The sequence below is a fragment of the Ascaphus truei genome, chromosome 4 (genome assembly GCF_040206685.1).
Source record: "Ascaphus truei isolate aAscTru1 chromosome 4, aAscTru1.hap1, whole genome shotgun sequence".
Taxonomy (NCBI): domain Eukaryota; kingdom Metazoa; phylum Chordata; class Amphibia; order Anura; family Ascaphidae; genus Ascaphus; species Ascaphus truei.
The window spans coordinates 30,105,961-30,124,695 of NC_134486.1; the positions used below are offsets into that span (position 1 = coordinate 30,105,961).

General features: G+C 47.6%; 1 long non-coding RNA gene across 2 annotated transcripts in view; it reads right to left on the minus strand.

Moving 5' to 3' along the window:
* LOC142492652 (uncharacterized) overlaps nt 1-11,634 on the minus strand; it is a 25,276-nt gene extending 13,642 nt beyond the window's left edge. For both annotated transcript variants that reach the window (XR_012800873.1, XR_012800874.1), the window contains exon 1: nt 11,155-11,634. This is a non-coding gene — a long non-coding RNA (uncharacterized LOC142492652). The remainder of the gene's footprint in view (nt 1-11,154) is intronic.
* Nucleotides 11,635-18,735: the final 7,101 nt, after the last annotated feature.

An 18,735-nucleotide genomic window follows, 5' to 3' on the forward strand; every position in this document is an offset into this window, starting at 1 on the left:
CAGCACATGCCGACCTCGGGGTATGGAACTCCCTCTTACCCTCCGGCCCGCTCTCTTTTGTAAACTACCCTCTGTAGGTCCACCAAGGCCTAGACTTTATCTCTTGTGCATCTTTATGTATCTGTTAAATTTAACTGCACGTAGACCTGTGCTTATGTATAGGGTCTTATTTGTTTCTAAAACTTAACCTGTAACTTATGTTGTGCCTTTATCTCTCCCCATGCGTATTGCTAACATCTCAGTGCTCTTGTTTGCCTTGTTTAAGGCGGTTTCCTTTCCTCACTTTGACCCCTTCTCCTTGCCTCTCCTTTGTCTACCATGTTGTGATGCTTTATGTGTGCGTCACCTCTGGAGTGCCTAACTGATGTCTAGTGGGTGTCCCCGGTTTATTCTCTCTCCTGTATCTTTAACTGTGTATGTGCGTGTATTTTGTTGTTCCCCTCTTTTGCCCTTGTCACGCTGACTCCGCGCCTCTCTCAGCTCCGCAGCCTTGGTCTTGTCAGGCCTCCGACTCTCGTATAGTGTCTGTGCCTGTGCTTATAGTTGCCCTCTCCTGCCTGTGGGGCCTTCGCTCTTTGCAGTCGCTCCGGTCAGATCTGCCACCTCCAAGATGGCGCCGGTGTCTCTCACGCTATTTGGTGATATCCGCTTCCGGTTTCTGGCGGCGGCCATTTTGGATCGCTGGATGGCTCGAGGAGGATGTGCTGTTCTTCGTTCCCGCTCGCCGGCCATTTCCGCCTTCTGCGCTTCACGGTGGGGTGCAAGAAGCTCCATCATGACGGCCATCTTCCCCTGCCCTCGTGGTGGATGACGAAAAGTGAGTCTTTTAAATTCTTCCGCTAGGACTTGGCTCTTTTGACCGGATTCAGCGGGAGGGCTTAAGTTTCAATCCAGGGTTTTTTTGTGGGTGTTCCGCTTGGGATCTGAGAGCACTGTCAGGATGTAGGTCTGCTCCAAGACAGTACACAACGTGGCACGATTTGGTTTGTAACTTTAAACTCGAGTAACCAAAAACAACGTGTTTTACGTGTCCAACAAATGTATTTTATTGCGATCATCATTTGGTTCGCTTAGGTTTTGGTGAGGTTGGTCCTCCGGTCCACTCCGGCTCCAGGGCTGGTTCTTCCTCCGCCGTTTCCAGCAGGGGGCTGTGCAGGCCAAGTGCTTTAAGGAACCCCGGGCCCTCTCCAATGTCTTTTAGCGTGAGGGACCTCCCGTTTTTCGTGACTTGTAGTCCGAACGGGAAGGTCCAGCGATATCGCGTGTTAGAGTCTCGGAGCACTTTGGTTATGGGGAATAGGGAGCGACGCCTCGCTAAGGTAAGCGGGGATAGATCCTGGAAGATTTGTAGCTTATTGGCCTCAAATTCAATCACCGGCAATGCTCTTGTTAGTCGCAGTACTGCTTCCCGGGTGGTATAATAGTGCAGCCGGAGGATGATATCTCTTGGTTGCTCGTTTTGGGTCGGACGTGACCGTAGGGCCCGATGACAGCGGTCCATCATAAGTTTTTCTTGTGGGCTGTCTGGCATTAAGGACTCCAGCCATCTTGCGGTGAAGGCCTCGCAGGCTCCTATCTCCTCTGAGACCCCGCGGATCCTAATGTTGTTCCTTCTATCGCGGTTTTCCGCGTCCTCTTGCCGCTCTTTTAGGTCATCTATCTGTTTTTGCAAGTCCACAGTTTTTTTATCCGTTTTCCTCCCTGCTTTAATCGTGAGATCCACCTTAGTTTCCAAGTCATCTGTTCGCGTCCCTAGCTTGGTAATCGCTTGGTAATCTCTCGTTTAACCTCTTTAATATCTGCTTGGAGCAGTTTTTTCAGGTCAGTATATAAACGTTCAAAGTCACAACGTCTGACTGGGAGTTGGGATTGACTGTTTGTGTCTTCATCATCCCCTTCTATTTCAGTATCTGTGTCGGCCATTTCTCTGGTTGGGGCACCTTCTGCTACTCCTCCGAAATACGTCCGTACATCCGATAGTTTCTGGTTTTTTTGCCCCCCTGATTTCTTTGGAGCCATCCTGGGGTGTTAATAGTGCTCCGGATATAAGTTTGAGAACCCGGTTTTATTTTTTGGGTAGTTTTATTTGTTATTTTGTGATCGCGCGGGACGGAGCTAGTCTCTTATGCCTCCATACTCCGGTCCTTCGCGCATGCGCCCTTTTTTCTTTCTTTTAATCAAAGATACAAAGTCATCACGTCTCCAGAGGGACTTTTCGTATTAACTGTTCTATTTGTGTTCAATCAACCTTTCCGCCGGGCCCCCATTTTTTTTGTACGAGCCTCTTGAGCCACTTCTAGCCTCAGCAGAAATTCCAAATACTTCTCTCCATCTTGCTGATACATTCCCCCAAACTGGAAGATCACTCGGCGATAATACTCAGCGATCCAGACTTTATCTTGCTCTGATTTCCAACCCCCCCCCCCTATTCTTGCACCATCAGGATGGCCTGCTCTATCCAGCTCTCAAAATCATCCTCTCTGCCTGGGGTGGGCCTTACTCCTGGGAGCCCTTAACCGCCGATTAGTAATTGTCCCTCTTAGAGGATTACATAGACATGGGGAAGCTAGTGGAGAAGTCCATCATGAGGGCCCCAGAAGACGTTGGGGCATTATCCATTGAGGGTGTGCGGGAAACGGGGCACATCTCACTTTGAAATTCTTCCATTGTTTTCCCCTCTTTGGCTAGGCATTCTTTAACCCTCTCTATGATAGTGACATGAGCGGGTTGCTAAGTCCTTCAGGGGGAAACTATGCCAAGTGATGGCCAAGTGATGATATTCCACACTGCATTCTCTCCCGTCCCTGTTATATCTTTGGGTACCCGGGAGGATCAATGATTTCAGAACACACACAGAATACAAATACATCTTTTGTGTCGTAGCGCAACACTTTCCCATTTATTTGTTCCCTTCCCCACACTCCAACTGTGGCAAGTACCACGTTGTTGGCTGTGTCATCTTTTGTGTCAGGGACCCTAGTTACTAAAAAGGCTTTATCACAATCTAGGCCTTCTCTAGTACACCAGTCACTTAAAATAGTCACACTCATTGTGGCTAGATAATTTATATAAGCAGCAGGGGGCGCTGTTGTGTACACGTCTCACTAGGCTGGTCGGGAACTTTCCAAATTAATCTAGTGCTGAGCAGAAAACAATGCATATCTCATTGTTTTGCTACTTTACTGCTAATTACGGGAGGGTTTGTGTATTATCTGCACCAATATTTCAGCAGTGCCTCCAATGTAACCCCTCTTTAAATCCATATATTATATAGTATGTGTATACTAGGGCGGTGGCCTGAGTCAACTTCCCCTGCAACTGAGAGAGAATATTCAGCCTACAAAGAACCAGGCTTGAGTCAGACAACGCGGTGGGACACGTATCTTATGAATAACAATACTTTATAAGTGGGGAAAGGAATTGCATGCAGTGGCCCTCAAAAGCAGGAGACAACAGGTAACAATTATGAGGACGGGACAGATAGTACAAGGACAGACCTCGCTGCACCAATGTCCCAAAGAGTCACTTATTCAGTGATGGAGCTCCTGTAGAGTTGTGCATGTTAAACAATTGCAGGCCTGATACTTTACAAAACATGTTGTTAGCTGAGTACTTAAAAATAATACTGATGTGTTGTAGGGGTGATCCTCTAGAAGCGTTCTCGCTTTGTTTACTCACGGCTTTGAACCCCAGCTTACATGGACTCCCTTTCTCTGGTGACGCATCACTCCTGGTTCTTATCCGCTGTCTCCTGCGAGTGCTGTCCTGCCAGGCTTTGAGGCTCTGTAACCGTGCTGTTTTATCACCAGACTCCTCGGGAGTGGTCCTCTCTCCTCATGGGTCTCTCACACGTGCTTCAACCAGCCTAAGTATATCCCCACTCCTCTTTCCGTGATGTCCTATGTTCTTAGGCTGAGGACCCGCTGCGGACAGCCGCGCGCGCGGGCCACCAGGCCCTTACCTCACGCCTGTCTGTCCCCGCTGCCTCCTTCCGACGAGGCTCACTACGCTCTGTGACGCGTCAGCTGCCAGGGGATGCAAGAGGATTGCGATTCTAAGCAGTGACGCGTCACGTGGTGCTCTGGTGAGTCTATCAGCGCGGGGGGCTGGAGTGAGCTTCCCCCACCTCCAAAAGGTAGGGGGGGGGGGAAGTGTGTGTTGTGTCTGGGGGGGCCGGACGGACAAACGGACCGACTGGGGGGGGGGGGAGCAGCACGGAGAGCGAGCAGCAGAGGGCATGTGTGGGGGCTCGCTGTACCCTCTTGCAGCCCGGAAGAACCCCGCTGCAGCCCTCCGCTCAAACCACGCCCCCCCCCCAAACCACGCCCAGCTCCTGCTCACTACGGACCGCAGGTAGCGGTCAATTGCCTCTCAACACGCCGCCTGCATGCAGTGCGGGCGCACTGACTGAGGCAGCGGGGCTTCGGCCTTAGTCCTTTCTTCTGCTCACAGCTATTGGTCGGACGGCATGTCCATCAATACACTTGACATGGTGATTGGCAGAGCAGGTTAAATTCTGATATCCCCCGGGCTCATACATATATATATATATATATATTAGGGTGTTATTTACATTGACTAATGATTGGGATTAACGGTATTGGCACGATACTGGTCCCTGATGTTATAATTCTTTGTTAGTACAGTCACTATCTGCATTGATTTATTTCAATTAATTCGGAGACTCTAAATATAAGTAAATAGGCATCGGGGGCTATTCTGTCATAGTGTCCGGGCTGCCAAGCGGATGCTAAAAACAGTACCCGATGTACATACAAAATACCATTGTTTCGCATATTGTATAAAATGTGGTATTTGTTCATGTACTTTTCGCTGCCAGACTTTCATTTGCAAAACTTTACACATTGTATTATGAAATAATCATTAAACTTGGAATAAGCACATGTCCTAAAAAGGGATTACTCTGCATAGTCCAAAAAGGTGCTTCTGGTCATTGTAAGCGGTATTCTCTGCATGCTAAATGCTGCTCTACGTGTTCTGCAAGATGTGTAGAATATTTTAAAGGGTTTGCGACACATTTATTAAATATTTCTTCCTAAACTGCGGCTTCTCTTAGCGAATTTGCTTCCTGAATCATCATAAGCATAATCCCCTACACATCACTAAGTATTTCATTTCCACGTGCATTTCTTACCCTATGGACTGGATTCACTAAAGTGTAATATAGCTGCTTTAAAATGTTTAATAAAAAAAAGTGGAGGGGGGATTGCATTGACAATATTTATGTAACCCCCCCCCCCCACACACACACACTCCTAAAGGGCTATTAGAAGGTTGGAGTGTATCGGGTCCCACCCTTTGTTGCCATGGGATCATGACATCACAGAGAGTATATTAGAGAAGGAGAAGGTTAGGTTCCTAGAGGCCCAGAGGAGAGGAGTCTCGGGGAGAGTAAGTAATGTTTATAAAGTAATAGCTCCAACCCAGCCCCCTTGTTTATTATGTTGTAGATAGGGACAATACCATTTTAAGTTAGGATCCCCAAAAGAAAGAATGGAGTCCTGAACGTTTAAGGGAAAGGAACACAGCACGCCACAGAGGGCCTCAGAAAAGAGGGCTCCTGCGTGTCGGCGGATCAGCTCTAACCACAGATTTGCACTAATATTCCTCATCTGCCTGTATGGAAGTGGCAGATCTCAAACAGACCAAAGGTAGTAGGTCACGTAGGAAAGTCCCACCAGGATTCCGGTAGGGGAACAGAGTAATCGGATTAATACCGATGATCCCGAAGCAACAAGGGATATCCTTAAGACCTGACCTGTTGGGGTTCCCTGAGGACTGGAGTTGGGAAACACTGCATTAATGTGTTACAATATTCATTCTCATTTGCCTACCTTAAAAATACCTTAACAATATTTGCCTACCAAGTTAAATAATGCTAGGGTTAGTTCATAGAAATCTGCGTTAACCTTTATTGAAGTGTTAAGGTTGGACACTGATCTCTAGACTTCTGTACTATTTCCAGACATTACCAATACCTGTCCCGCATACAACTATAAAAGAGATTCAAAATCGAATTATGCAATTTATCTGGAATCGTAAACAACCAAGAGTAGCCAGATCAATTATGTTGGAGTCTAAGGATGGAGGCGGTGTGGCAGTACCAAATATTTTAAAATATTATATAGCATCTCATCTGAGACAGATGGTGCACCTGCATTCCCCAGTATGCTTGGGTAGATTTGGAGAGCTCGTTAAAAAGCCCGGTCAGTCTGCCTTCCTTGCTATGGTCGAGCCCCGGGGTTGTTACTGGGTGTCACTCAGACCCGATAGTAATCGGATTCTCCCTAAAAATCTGGCAGCTGGCAAAAAAGAAATATAAAGTTACTGTATGTCAACCCCATCCAGACTTACGCCCCTGTTTGGCAACCCAGCGTTCCTGCCGGGATTTCAGGGAGACAAAAAGGGATCGTAGAGACGGGAGATCTATTAGAAAAAGACAAGCTGATGTCTTTTGAGGAATTAACTAGAAAATATGGTCTACCCCCAACTGAGATGTTCAAATATATGCAGATCCGACATTTTGCTTGGCAGGGTTTTTATGGGGAGGAATTCCCCGGTTACACACGATTCGAAGATCTGTGTAAAACAAAAAAATACCAAAAGGGTCTAATCTCATCTCTCTACCAGGGGTTAACACCTCAAAAGGATACCCTGGCCCATAAATATATGGATCAGTGGGCCCTGGACTTCCAGACTGAAATAACAAGTTAGGACTGGGAAGATATTTGGGACAATGCAGGCAAAACCTCTATATGTACAGTAACGAAGCAGAATATTTAAAAAATTCTGCTGCATTGGTATTACACCCCCAAGAGGTTAAAGCAAATCTTCCCGGAGTCTACTGATAGATGCTGGAGGGGTTGTGGGCAGATAGGGGACCCAGCGCATATTAGGTGGTTCTGTCCAGTTATGTCCAGTCTAACATATTGGAGGACAGTTTTGAAATTGATAGAAGATGTGACGGGGATCAAGATGCTGTTAGACCCAGTGTTAATTATTCTGGCTAAGCCCATGGAGCATGTGAACCACTACACAGTTACATTGATTATGCATATTCTAACGGCAGCTAGATGCGCGGTAGCAGCAGCGTGGGAGAAAACACTTCCGCCCTCCAGGAGAGAGATCATCAGAAGGGTTAATGGTGTCCAACTAATGGAGCGACTCACCTCATTTCTGAATCCTACCACAAGGAAGTTTGAGAGAGTTTGGGAACCCTGGGGTGTGGGATAAGGATATGATTGTAATAGAAAGATGGATTTGGGAGTGAGGAGACTAGGACACGTGGTTTATAAAATGTTGTATGTGATGTAATGTGACTGTTGATTGTTGTTCCCCTCCCTTTTTCCTTCTGTACCCCTCCCCATTTATATCTGAAAAATCTCAATAAAAATATAAGTAAAAAAAAAAAAAGAGTGGGCACTGATGGAAGAACTGTGTTCGTGTGTCTGTTATAAAATACAGTACAACGGTATGAACATGTGTATGAGCGCTCCCTGTCCAAGGGGACATGAATACATGACTGGTATACTTCCAAAGTGTCCATTATTCTACAACCTTGCTACCTCGTCTCCCAGCCGCCTGAGTCCAGGGAACCCATGAGGAGTCGCCATACGCACACCCTAGGGGCCCGGCAGGGAGGGTTACCAAGATATTTCTATTACAAACTGTCTATGCCCATTATATTCTGTAATATGTTTTATTATCTTTGTCATTCAGCTTTAAGGCATACATGTACATGAGATACACCTTGAGTACTAGAACAAGTAGTAATAATACTAGGGACGGCAGCGAGTGCACCTTCAGTTTTTGTTTTTCAAACTAGAGCCGCTGTTGAAAACGTGAATCGATTCCGCTAATCTCTAGAACCGGGAGTGGCCAACTCCAGTCCTCAAGGGCCACCGACAGGTGGGGTTTTAAGGATATCCCTGCTTCAGCGCAGGTGACTCAGTCAGCGACTGAGCTACAGATTGAGCCACCGGTCCTGAAGCAGGGATATCCTGAAAGCCTGACCTGCTGGTGGCCCTTGAGGACTAGAGTTTGGCCATCCCTAGAAGCTTTCCCTGGGATTCTTTGTGATGGAAGCTCAGCCCCACCCCTGGTTGCTAAACAGATGTATGCGTCAGGCTCTGCGGCTGATTGTGTTTTTTGATAGACGTGTACGCAATGAGGGGTTAGTCCGGGCTGATTGGAAAAGTTGGTCTGGGCAGTGGCACTATGCTCTGTGGGATTTCTCTTGGGTATAGTATTCATAGAAAAGCAGGTGGTCTGCTTGTGTGTCTGGATGCTCCCCGCAGAGCCAAGGGAAATGGCCTAGGTGCACATTTGAATAGAAGCCGAGCATTGCATTTATGTAACTATTGACACAGGCTGCAGGGTGTTTCATTGACCTCCATGTAGCCTGCAAAGCCTCTTCCAGCAGTGCAGAGGTTAAGGAGATAGGCCTGTTTGTATTATCCCTGACTCTATAACCTTGAGTTAGACCCATTCTCTGACTTGGTCTCTTCTTCCTTCCTTCTACTGCAGAAGGCACATTAGTATGCACATCTCATTCTCTGGTATGACCGGGGCCAAAATACACACAGGAGAACACAAGTATGTGTAATGTGAGACGGTGCAGAGCTGGATTTTCAGGCTGCAAAATGTAGGGGGATTCATAAGAGCAATTTTCGAGAGAATAAATGGTCAGGGGTGCTATTATACTTGGGGGTGATACAGCAAAAACAGGACGCGTGGGTGTTTAAGGCAAAGAAACAAGTACAGTCTAAACAGGGTTGGCCAACCCGTGGGCCGCGATGACATGTGTGATGGCCGTGTGATGCTCGCGGATCAGCTGCACCTCAGCTCTCCTCACTACCCCCCCTCCCGCCACCCCCCCTCCCCCGGTGAGAGAGGAGGAAGGGGAATTGAGTGTGAGAGGAGGGTGGTGAGTGGGTGAGAGAGAGCAGGGGGGAGAGTAAGTGAGAGGAGGGGGAGAGGTGAGAGAGGAGGGGTGTGAGGGGGGTGAGAGGGGGAAGGTGAATCAGAGGGGGGTGGAGGGTGGGTGAGTGAGAGAGGCGGGGTTGAGTGAGTCAGAGGGGGGGTGAGTTAGGGGGTGAGTGAGAGGGGGGACGTGAGTGAGAGGGGAGGGGTGTGAGTAGATGTAAGGGGGCTGTAGGACAGTGGCCCGCCAAAACGTTTGTGCCCATTTTCGGCTCGCCTGGAAAAAAAAAAGTTGCCCGCCCCTGGTCTAAAGACACATGATTAGCATCAACAAACTAGCAACATCATTAGCTTATTAAAATACTTATATTTTAATTAAAATATTATTTTGCAGCATTAGAAGACAACATGGGAAAATGAACCGTTAGGAAACTAACATTGTAGAAATACAATACAGGCATACCCCTGGTTTAAGGACACTCACTTTAAGTACACTCGCGAGTAAGGACATACCGCCCAATAGGCAAACGGCAGCTCGCGCATGCGCTTGTCAGTACGTCCTGAACAGCAATACCGGCTCCCTACCTGTACCGAAGCTGTGCGCAAGCGGGGAGACTATAGAGCATGTTACACATACGTTACTTACATCAGTTATGCCAGTATATGACGATTGCAGTACAGTACATGCATCGATAAGTGGGGAAAAGGCAGTGCTTCACTTTAAGTACATTTTCGCTTTACATACATGCTCCGGTCCCATTGCGTACGTTAATGCGGGGTATGCCTGTGTTACATACATGCTCCGGTCCCATTGCGTACGTTAATGCGGGGTATGCCTGTGTTACATACATGCTCCGGTCCCATTGCGTACGTTAATGCGGGGTATGCCTGTGTTACATACATGCTCCGGTCCCATTGCGTACGTTAATGCGGGGTATGCCTGTGTTACATACATGCTCTGGTCCCATTGCGTACGTTAATGCGGGGTATGCCTGTACTCAACTACTACCAAAAAAGTGAAATAAAATTCACTAAATACTAAAAATACTAATAAGTGCACGAAAGACAAAAATAAAATACAAATAGAATGTGCAAATAACACAACATGACGGTTAAATGAGAAACGCTTTATATAACAATCCAGAAATAATGAGTTTGCTGCTTAATTCCTCTGAAGAGAAAACAATGAAATGGAGGATCCCATGCGGCCCTTTGCTTTACAATAGTTGTATGATAAAAACAGACAGAAAGGGAGAAAGCTACTTCTAAAATAAACCCTGGTTTACAATGAAAGAGGAATTATAGGCTGGTAAATAACATGTCGGAGGTACTCCGAATCTGTAAATAGATAAGTGGAAATCCCCTGTTAGACTTTGACCATTGTATTAAACAATATACGTTATCAGCCCATTAAAATAATAATAATAATTGTGGAGTTGGTAAAAATCCACTGCTTAATTTGTCCACAAAAAAGAAAATTGTAATATGTTATCCAAATATGTGAAATGTCTTTAATTATTCATATTAAGCAATTAATTTTTACCAACACCCAAATGAATTTATTATTATTTTTTTATATGCTGATTACGTATATTGATGTAGTCAAAGATTGTGTAAGAGTGCTCAAATACTTTCAGGAAAACATCTTTAAAAAAAAGATATACTTGATATACCATCGGGTGCGAAACGCGTAGGAGTGCCTTTAGTGCTTCCTTTTTACTTATATCTGAAGAATAAAGAGATTTTTTTTGGATACTCAATGTTGGTGATCCGGATCCCAAGGCTGTGCGCTGCTTCTACCGTGCTTGCTGAATCTAGATGATAACGTATGTAACACCTTTCCCCCCCCCCCCCTATCGCAGATAGGGACCATGTGGGGAAATCTACACTTATGTTACCTGGTGTGGTGCGTTACCTGATAGGCTCACAGAAGACCTGAACCTCCGCCACTGGGAGCCTGGGGTTACCTGATTCGTTGAACACAGCGCCTCCACCTGTAAGGGTTCCCACCTGAGTGGGATGGTCCTCTTACAGGAACCACAATAATAAGACACGCACACAGTGTATGCTCACAACTGTTTACTATTGCTAATACTAATAACTTTGGTACCTGTACCACACAGAATAATGCATATGGCCGTACACATAGAAGTGCACCGGGTGCACACATCAACATAAGTATTCCCCAGAGTACGTTATGTCCAAACCCACCCACGTGTGATGGAGATAGCGCTATCCCTGGACGTGTTGGTGCACTATTTATAGATACCTGCCCGGGGCTCCAGCCCGCGGGTACCGCTATACAACCGGTATGGATCCGTCTGATCCGACGTGATGTCCTCCTACGCGTGGGGTGACTTCCAGCGTGGATAATATCACCACAGCTCCACACCGTCTGTACCTTGACGGGGATCCGCCTGTAGCCGGCAGGCCACAGTCACTGCTTGGCTTGGCGTCCACGAAGATAGTCTCTATGTAACTGAGGGGTCTGGGCCCAGACCCAGCAATCAGGCTGCTCGACACTGAGGGTGTCCTAACTTAACCAAATAGCTAAAGGGGCAGATCTGCTTACGTAGGGCCTGTCCCTGAAGCAACCACAAACTGGGGAATGGTAACTTATCTGGGACCTCTGGGGGTAACTAGGCCTAGTGCTAGGGGCTACTGCTCCCTGCACACACACCCTAACTCCCCCAGCTCCCAGGTCCAACTGCTAACTCTTTTTTAAAAGCTGTCTAACTGTCATCTCTCACAGCTTCACTGGTTGCCTAGCAACATGTAACTGCAGCCTTAACTGTCTCTATTCAGAACTATTCAAAACTGCCAGCGCAGGCTCCCTTGCACTGAAAAGGCCTTAATTGCAAATGCAGCCGCCCTATTGACTAAGCCGCAGCATGTGACAATCCCCTGAGGGATACGGGGGCTATACGTATATTGTTTAATACAGTGGTCAAAGTCTAATAGGGGATTTCCACTCTCTTCTATTTACAGACTTGGAGTACCTCTTAGGCCAGGTCCCCGCTGGCTACTGCTGCACCCCCTGTTGCGGACGCTGCAGGGACAAGAGCCGCCCCACAATGGGGCCGGGTCCGCTGCGAGGGGGGGGGGCGCCGCGCTGACAAACTCCTGCTCAAGAAAATTGAGATCAGGAGTCGCGACGGAGCGCTAGGCCACGCCCCCGGTGGTTCAGCCAATGTGGGCGAACCTGCCGGGTGTTGTCACGGCCGTGCCCCGTCACGCCCCCCCCTGTCCTTCTCCCTGCAGCTCTCTGCGGATCGGGGGACTTGGCTGCACGCGCCGCTTGCAGCGCAGGCAGCGGGGCTACAGCCTTACATGTTATTTACCAACTTATAATTCCTCTTTCATTGTAAACGGGTTTATTTTAGAAATAACTTTCTCCCGTTCTTTATTTATAATACAACTATTGTAAATCTTTCTAAATCCAGGCTGCGCTGAAAAGATGTGTAATACGGCAGGTATAAGCTTATAGGGGGCTGTGTTAAAATAGACTAAGAAGTAAACAGTGATACACTGTGCTCATTTGCCTGTCATTACCCAGAATCCTTGGCTACAATAGAATCTCTGTTTGCTAAGCAATAATAATGGGGAAAGACAGGGTTGCAGACCCGTCTGAGACATGCAAATGCACTACAGGTGGTATTTTTATTTACTGCTCAATGTTCTAGTAACCGTGTTGGCTCCTGGGGGGAAAAAGGATTCGCAGACAGTGCACATGAAGAAGAAATCTACCCTTTCAAGTATGAAGAACCTACAGCGTACAAAGAATCTACTTTATATTTGAAATCCCAACCATTTCCTTTTAGAGCTTCATATACTGGCAGACACAGAGAGATGTGCATTTGTAACTGCGTATTAGAGTAACGGGAGTTAGAGTTTGTATTATTCTTACCCTATGCCCATGTCTGGATCCTGTTCTTATTTTGCTTAATCCTTCCATACAAAGCACATCCTTTATTTTACTGTATTATGGGTAAGAAGGTTAAATGTCTCTCAGTAGAATTTAGTAGATGATTTTGCAGGACACTGAGCCCGATCAGCCGCTTTGTAGAATATAGAATAAATCCCAGAGACTTCAGATCCTCACCGGTATTGTGCGGTCCTTGTGCTTGTCATCATGGAGATATGTTTCTCCATTTTTTGTCGTTAATGTCCTAAATAATAACAAGTATTTTAAAGTCATGATTTTTCCAGCTGGTCGATGCCAGGCATATTGTGATGAACGGGAAGTACAACGCATGGGATCATGCAGTACTCAGTACATAGCGCTTTATCATGAGATGATAACCACAGAAAGTCGTCAAAGGTAATTACTGGCTTTAAGTAACACTAAGGACCACTAAACTTCAAGGCCCCTTAAAGCAACAATCCCCACCACATCAAGTATTTTGTTTCTCCTTATGTGAACCAGGGAGTCCTCTGCAGCTGGACCGCGGAGTCACGGTGCTGGGGACACCCTGATTTCTGCCTTGTTTTAAAAACTGTTGCCAGTAATTGCAAGGAAAAAGAGAGATGGCTGTGGGCTCCCCCAATCAGAAGCTGCGGTGTCCTCTCACGATGATGTCAGAGCTTTCAATGGGCTGCCAGAGTGAGGCTGACGCCAGGGGCCGTGTTGTATCTCCCGGATAAGAATTCCTGCGAGGGAATTACCAAATTAAATATGCAAGGAACGAGGGGGGGTTTCCAGTTGCTTGGAGCGCAGCAGTTCCACCTAGTTTCATAATTAATTATAATAATAAACAAGTATGTGTACATTCAAAACACCGGAGCAGCACAAATTGCTGCTTCGTAACGGCCCATTCAGCTTTGGTAGAGTGTCCCGTTTTAGCCGGGACAGTCACGTTTGTTTGGTGTTTGTCCCAGGTCCTGACTTTTCTTTTAAATGTCCTGGTTGATGGCCATTCGCGCACGTGCCAGCCAGCACAATTGGTGTTTACCGGCCGCGCATGCGTGATGGGCCCTTTCCAGCCGCTCGTGCGCATGTGCGGTGGGCGCTCGCCATTTGAGCATGTGTGAAATTTGTCCTGGGAAAAATATGGTCACCCTTAGCTTTAGGGACCCACTAGAGTTGCCACCTTTTAAAAGTGTTTGACCCGAAGATGAGATCGGGGTCCGATGTTACTTTCCCCGGCAGCGGGACCTCCCCAGCAGTAGAACAGGCCCCAGGAAGAAGCAAAATACGCAATATTAAGGCTACTTTGAGATATTTTGTTTTAAGAGGACCTCCCAAATGCGTGGTGTTTTTTATTTTATTTTTTATATTTGTTAAAAGTAGAACAATACACAAAGATTAATATTGGAGAGAGTGAGTTAGGTTAAAGAAAAGTACATTTCTTGAAGATCCTGTATTTTTTATTTTCTTCCATAGTGAAAAATAACATAAAAAAGGCTTTGTTGAAACAACGTACAGCTGAATGGTGTGACAGTGGGATGTGTTGCACCTGGTACACAGACATGTATGGGAGAGGGTGTTTTAAAGATGGACGCCATGCACAAATGTAGCACCTGGTTTGCTAAAAGCAAAAATCCCTCATTTGATGTACAGTCAGACACTTCTGTTATTTGTGATGTCTGAGTGCCTGTGATGTGCCTGTAGTTGGCTACTCTTGGTCTATGTTCAGTTCAGTGATTCAGACAAACAGTGACTTTACCCCTGGAGCGGTCACGGGAGATATTCACATTCCAATGCCAAATCTTTTGCTGCTGGGTCACTCTTTCTGCCATTTATAGAAGTCAGATTCAGGCTTTCTATGCATTGTTGTAAGGAGATGCTGATAGCAAATCCTTTTAGTGGGGAATAGATATAATTCCCCTTACCGATGGATTTATTACGCAAACTATTATCAAAATGGAAGACGTATCGCATGTCAACATGGGAATGCGACGTCACGTGACGTCAGAAACGCAGGTAAGGGAGGGGGTGAGAGCAGAAGGGGAGAGCGGGCAGGGGGGCGCAGACGAAAACGTTTGCACACCCCTGTCTTAGAAGATAAAATCCATCTCCTGCAAATTTGAGCCAACCCTACAGTTACCATAGTTAACTAGATTTTAAAGTTGTAAATGTTTAAATCTCTTGCCCCTTATAAGGATTGTTAGGTCACACAGCATTTGTGCCGTTAAATTGACACTATGATAGGTATTTTGGATTTCTTTTTTATTTCATAACCTAAAATGGGGAGGTGGGGGGCGGGGGGGGGAGAGGGGTGAAGGGTGGAGTGGAGAATGGTGCTATTCTTACCCCATTTTTACCCATTCAAGATGGTTGCCACGGTCATCCAATAGAAAGCTGTGACATGTGTCAATGATGATGCAGCTTCCTATTGGCCCATAGGAATGAGGCTGGTCCTGCCAACCTACTCTCTAAAAAGGAGAAGTAATCCAGGCGAATTCACAAGTACATTTTCTCCGGAGCTGCGGATAGCTTGGTTCAGCTCCATTATATTTTGTTTTAAGAAATCTGTCGCAGTTCAGAAATATCCACTTCCCATTACATAGAACATGCGCCTCTCTGCGTCAGTGTAAAAACTGGTTTTGTTTACCTTGAATTATTTTGAGATCTGGGGTTTATTACACACTAGCTGATATACCCGGCGTTGCCCGGGATGTAATTTGGGGGGGCGGGTGACAGGGTTGGGCTTCCCCCCCCCCCTTGACAGCTAGGTGGGTGACTGAGTTGACTGAGTGTGTGCGTGACAGAGTGGGTGTGTGGATGGGTGACTGAGTGGGTGGGTGACTGAGTGGGTGGGTGACACTTGACTGAGTGGGTGGGTCGGTGACTGGTTGGGTGACTTTGGGTCGGTGACTGGGTGACTTTTTTTGGGTCGGTGACTGGGTCGGTGACTTTTTTTGGGTTGGTAACTGGGTGGGTGGGTCAGTGACTGGGTTGGGTGGGTGAGTGAGTGGGTTTTGGTCGGTGGGTGAGTGGGTCGGTCAGTGAGTGGGTGGGTGGGGTCGGTGAGTGGGTGGGTGGGGTCGGTGAGTGGGTGGGTGGGGTCGGTGGGTGAGTGGGTCGGTCGGTGAGTGGGTGGTGGGGTCGGTGAGTGGATGGGTGGGGTCGGTGAGTGACTGAATGGGTGGGTGGTTTTGGGTGACTGACTGGGTGGGTGACTGAATGGGTGGGTAAGTGGGTGATTGAATGGGTGGGTGAGTGGGTGACTGCATGGGTGGGTGACTGAATGGGTGGGTGACTGACTGGGTGGGTGACTGAGTGAGTGGGTGACTGAGTGGGTGACTGAGTGAGTGGTTGACTGAGTGAGTGGGTGACTGAGTGAGTGGGTGACTGAGTGAGTGGGTGACTGAGTGGGTGACTGAGTGGGTGACTGAGTGAGTGGGTGGGTGGGTGAGTGACTGGGTGGGTGAGTGACTGGGTGGGTGAGTGACTGGGTGGGTGAGGTACTCGGTGGGTGAGTGACTGGGTGGGTGAGTGACTGGGTGGGTGGGTGAGTGACTGGGTGAGTGACTGGGTGGGTGAGTGAGTGACTCGGTGGATGTGTGGGTGACTGGGTGGGTGTGTGGGTGGTTGACTTTGACTGGGTGACAGTGGGTGGGTGGGAGACGGTGGGTTACTGGGTGACAGTGCGTGGGTGGGAGACGGTGGGTGACTTACCTTGACCGGGTGGTGTTTCCTGGCAGCAGACGGTTCCCCTCCTGGCACTGATATCCCCGTGGCATCTGGCTGGGGCAGGAGGTGGGTTCGGGAAGTTGATGGGGGGGCAAGAGTGGCAGGCTGGGGCAGGAGACCCGCGCCGCGCTTCCCCTCCGTTCCTCGTTGGGAGCGAGGGGGGAGGAGCCTGGAGTTTGCGGCTGAGGCAGTAGGGCTGCGCCGCGCTTCCCCTCTGTCCGGGAGCCGGTGCAGGGCGGCGCACGTGAGTGTGATGGTGCGGCTGGGGATGTTGCGACATGGTGAGGCGGAAAATTTATTGCAGAGCCACCGGGAAGCTTGCAGCAGGGAAGGTGCGGGGCCTGTCCGGCTGAGGGGAGAGAGTGACGGCCACCAGGAGGGGGGAAGGTGAGCTGCGGGCCGGCTGAGGGGGGAGAGTGAGGGGCACCGGGAGAGGGGGGGGGGGTGTGCGGAAGGTGAGCTGCGGTACGGCTGAGGGGGGAGAGTGAGGGGCACCGGGAGAGGCGGGGGGGTGTGTGTGGAAGGTGAGCTGCGGTACGGCTGAGGGGGGAGAGTGAGGCCACCAGGAGGGGGTGTGTGTGGAAGGTGAGCTGCGGTCCGGCTGACGGGGGAGAGTGACGGGCACCGGGAGAGGGAGGGGGGGGGGGGGGGTGTGTGTGAGTGTGGTGTTGGTCAGAGGCGCACGTGGTCACGGTGTGAGGAGAGTGTGCGTGTGTGTCTCTTCTCCCTGCCTGGCTCCTCCCTACCTGGCCCACAGGCCAATGAGCTGTCCAGCAGACATACACACACAAACATTATTTGAGACTTATATATATAGATAGCAATGAAAGGTGATAGGAGATTTAACAGAGGTTCAAGCCTAATCTATGAGATGCACTAGTGTCAAGTCTCATTTTTTTTTTTTTTTTAAATCCTCAAGATCTGGCCGGGTGTCAACAGATCTCTAACAAATGTAATATGAAGTTGATGGGGACATGTACTGTATTACTTTGGACGCACCTGCAAGCAGATAAGACACCAATCAAAGTCTGCTGTCCTTCAACATGTCCTTCTCAGACCCTCAGTGTCCCCTGCAGTGTGAGTAACTAATCTTTCCTAAAGAACAGAGATCTTAGGTGCGGGGGGGGGGGGGGGGGGATTTGCATTTCACAGTTTGAGAGACCCGTTCCTCTTTAGTCACCTTAAGTAGAAGTAAACAGATTATTACACTGGCTGCTTGCTTCCTCTGTGTAACTGGATTAAGAGGAGCCTGGAATACACATCATTTTTTTTATATTTGAGAGATACAGGAGCATGTTTCTTTTCTCACTGTGCGCTGTGTACACAAAGTAACATTAACCCAAGAGAAGCCTAATACACATGGATTGCAGTCTCCTGCTACTAACGGACAGAGCTTTATGTTAGATCTCTTGCATTCACTATATCACTTGCAGTAGTTCCAGGTAGAATTCTACCCAACCTAACATAGTATGGCGTCCCTACCAAAACATCCACTTTGATTTGACCTGAAAGTGTTATTTTAATTATCTGTAGATATGGTGTTCACTGGTCCCCAAGTTCTCACCTGCTGTGCCAATAGACTTTGTTATTTATAAAGATGTTTTACCAGGAAGTGATACATTGAGTGTTACCTCTCGTTTTCATGTATATCCTGGGCACAGTGTAATGAAGACTATATATAAAACACACTAGATGGCGCCCTAAAACTCACTAAACCGCTACACTATAAAAGTGAATATACAGTGACAGTAAAATCAAATAACGTGCAGTGCAAAAAGGTGAAAAGGTAAAAAAATACTCAAACCCTTGGAGGACTGTTTCAAGGTCCAAATGAAAACATACAAAGGAAAACCAGGGGAGCGAAAGTACCTAGGAAAAAATATATAAAACTACCATAGTGTAATATCATTAAAACAAAACACAGTAGATGGAAAACTCTCAATTAAGCTAGAGTAACACACTAAATGGTATCAGCAGTGGTATCAGCAAAAATAGGAGCAAAAATAGGAGGTAGTGCAGATCTCAAAAGAGAAACACAGAGCCCAGATAGAAAGTAAAAAACAATTTATCCGACATCAGTAAAATTGGAGGCTTACAAGATTCCAATAGGATAACAGCATGGGTAGTAGGGTACAGATGGGGACCGAGTAGCGATC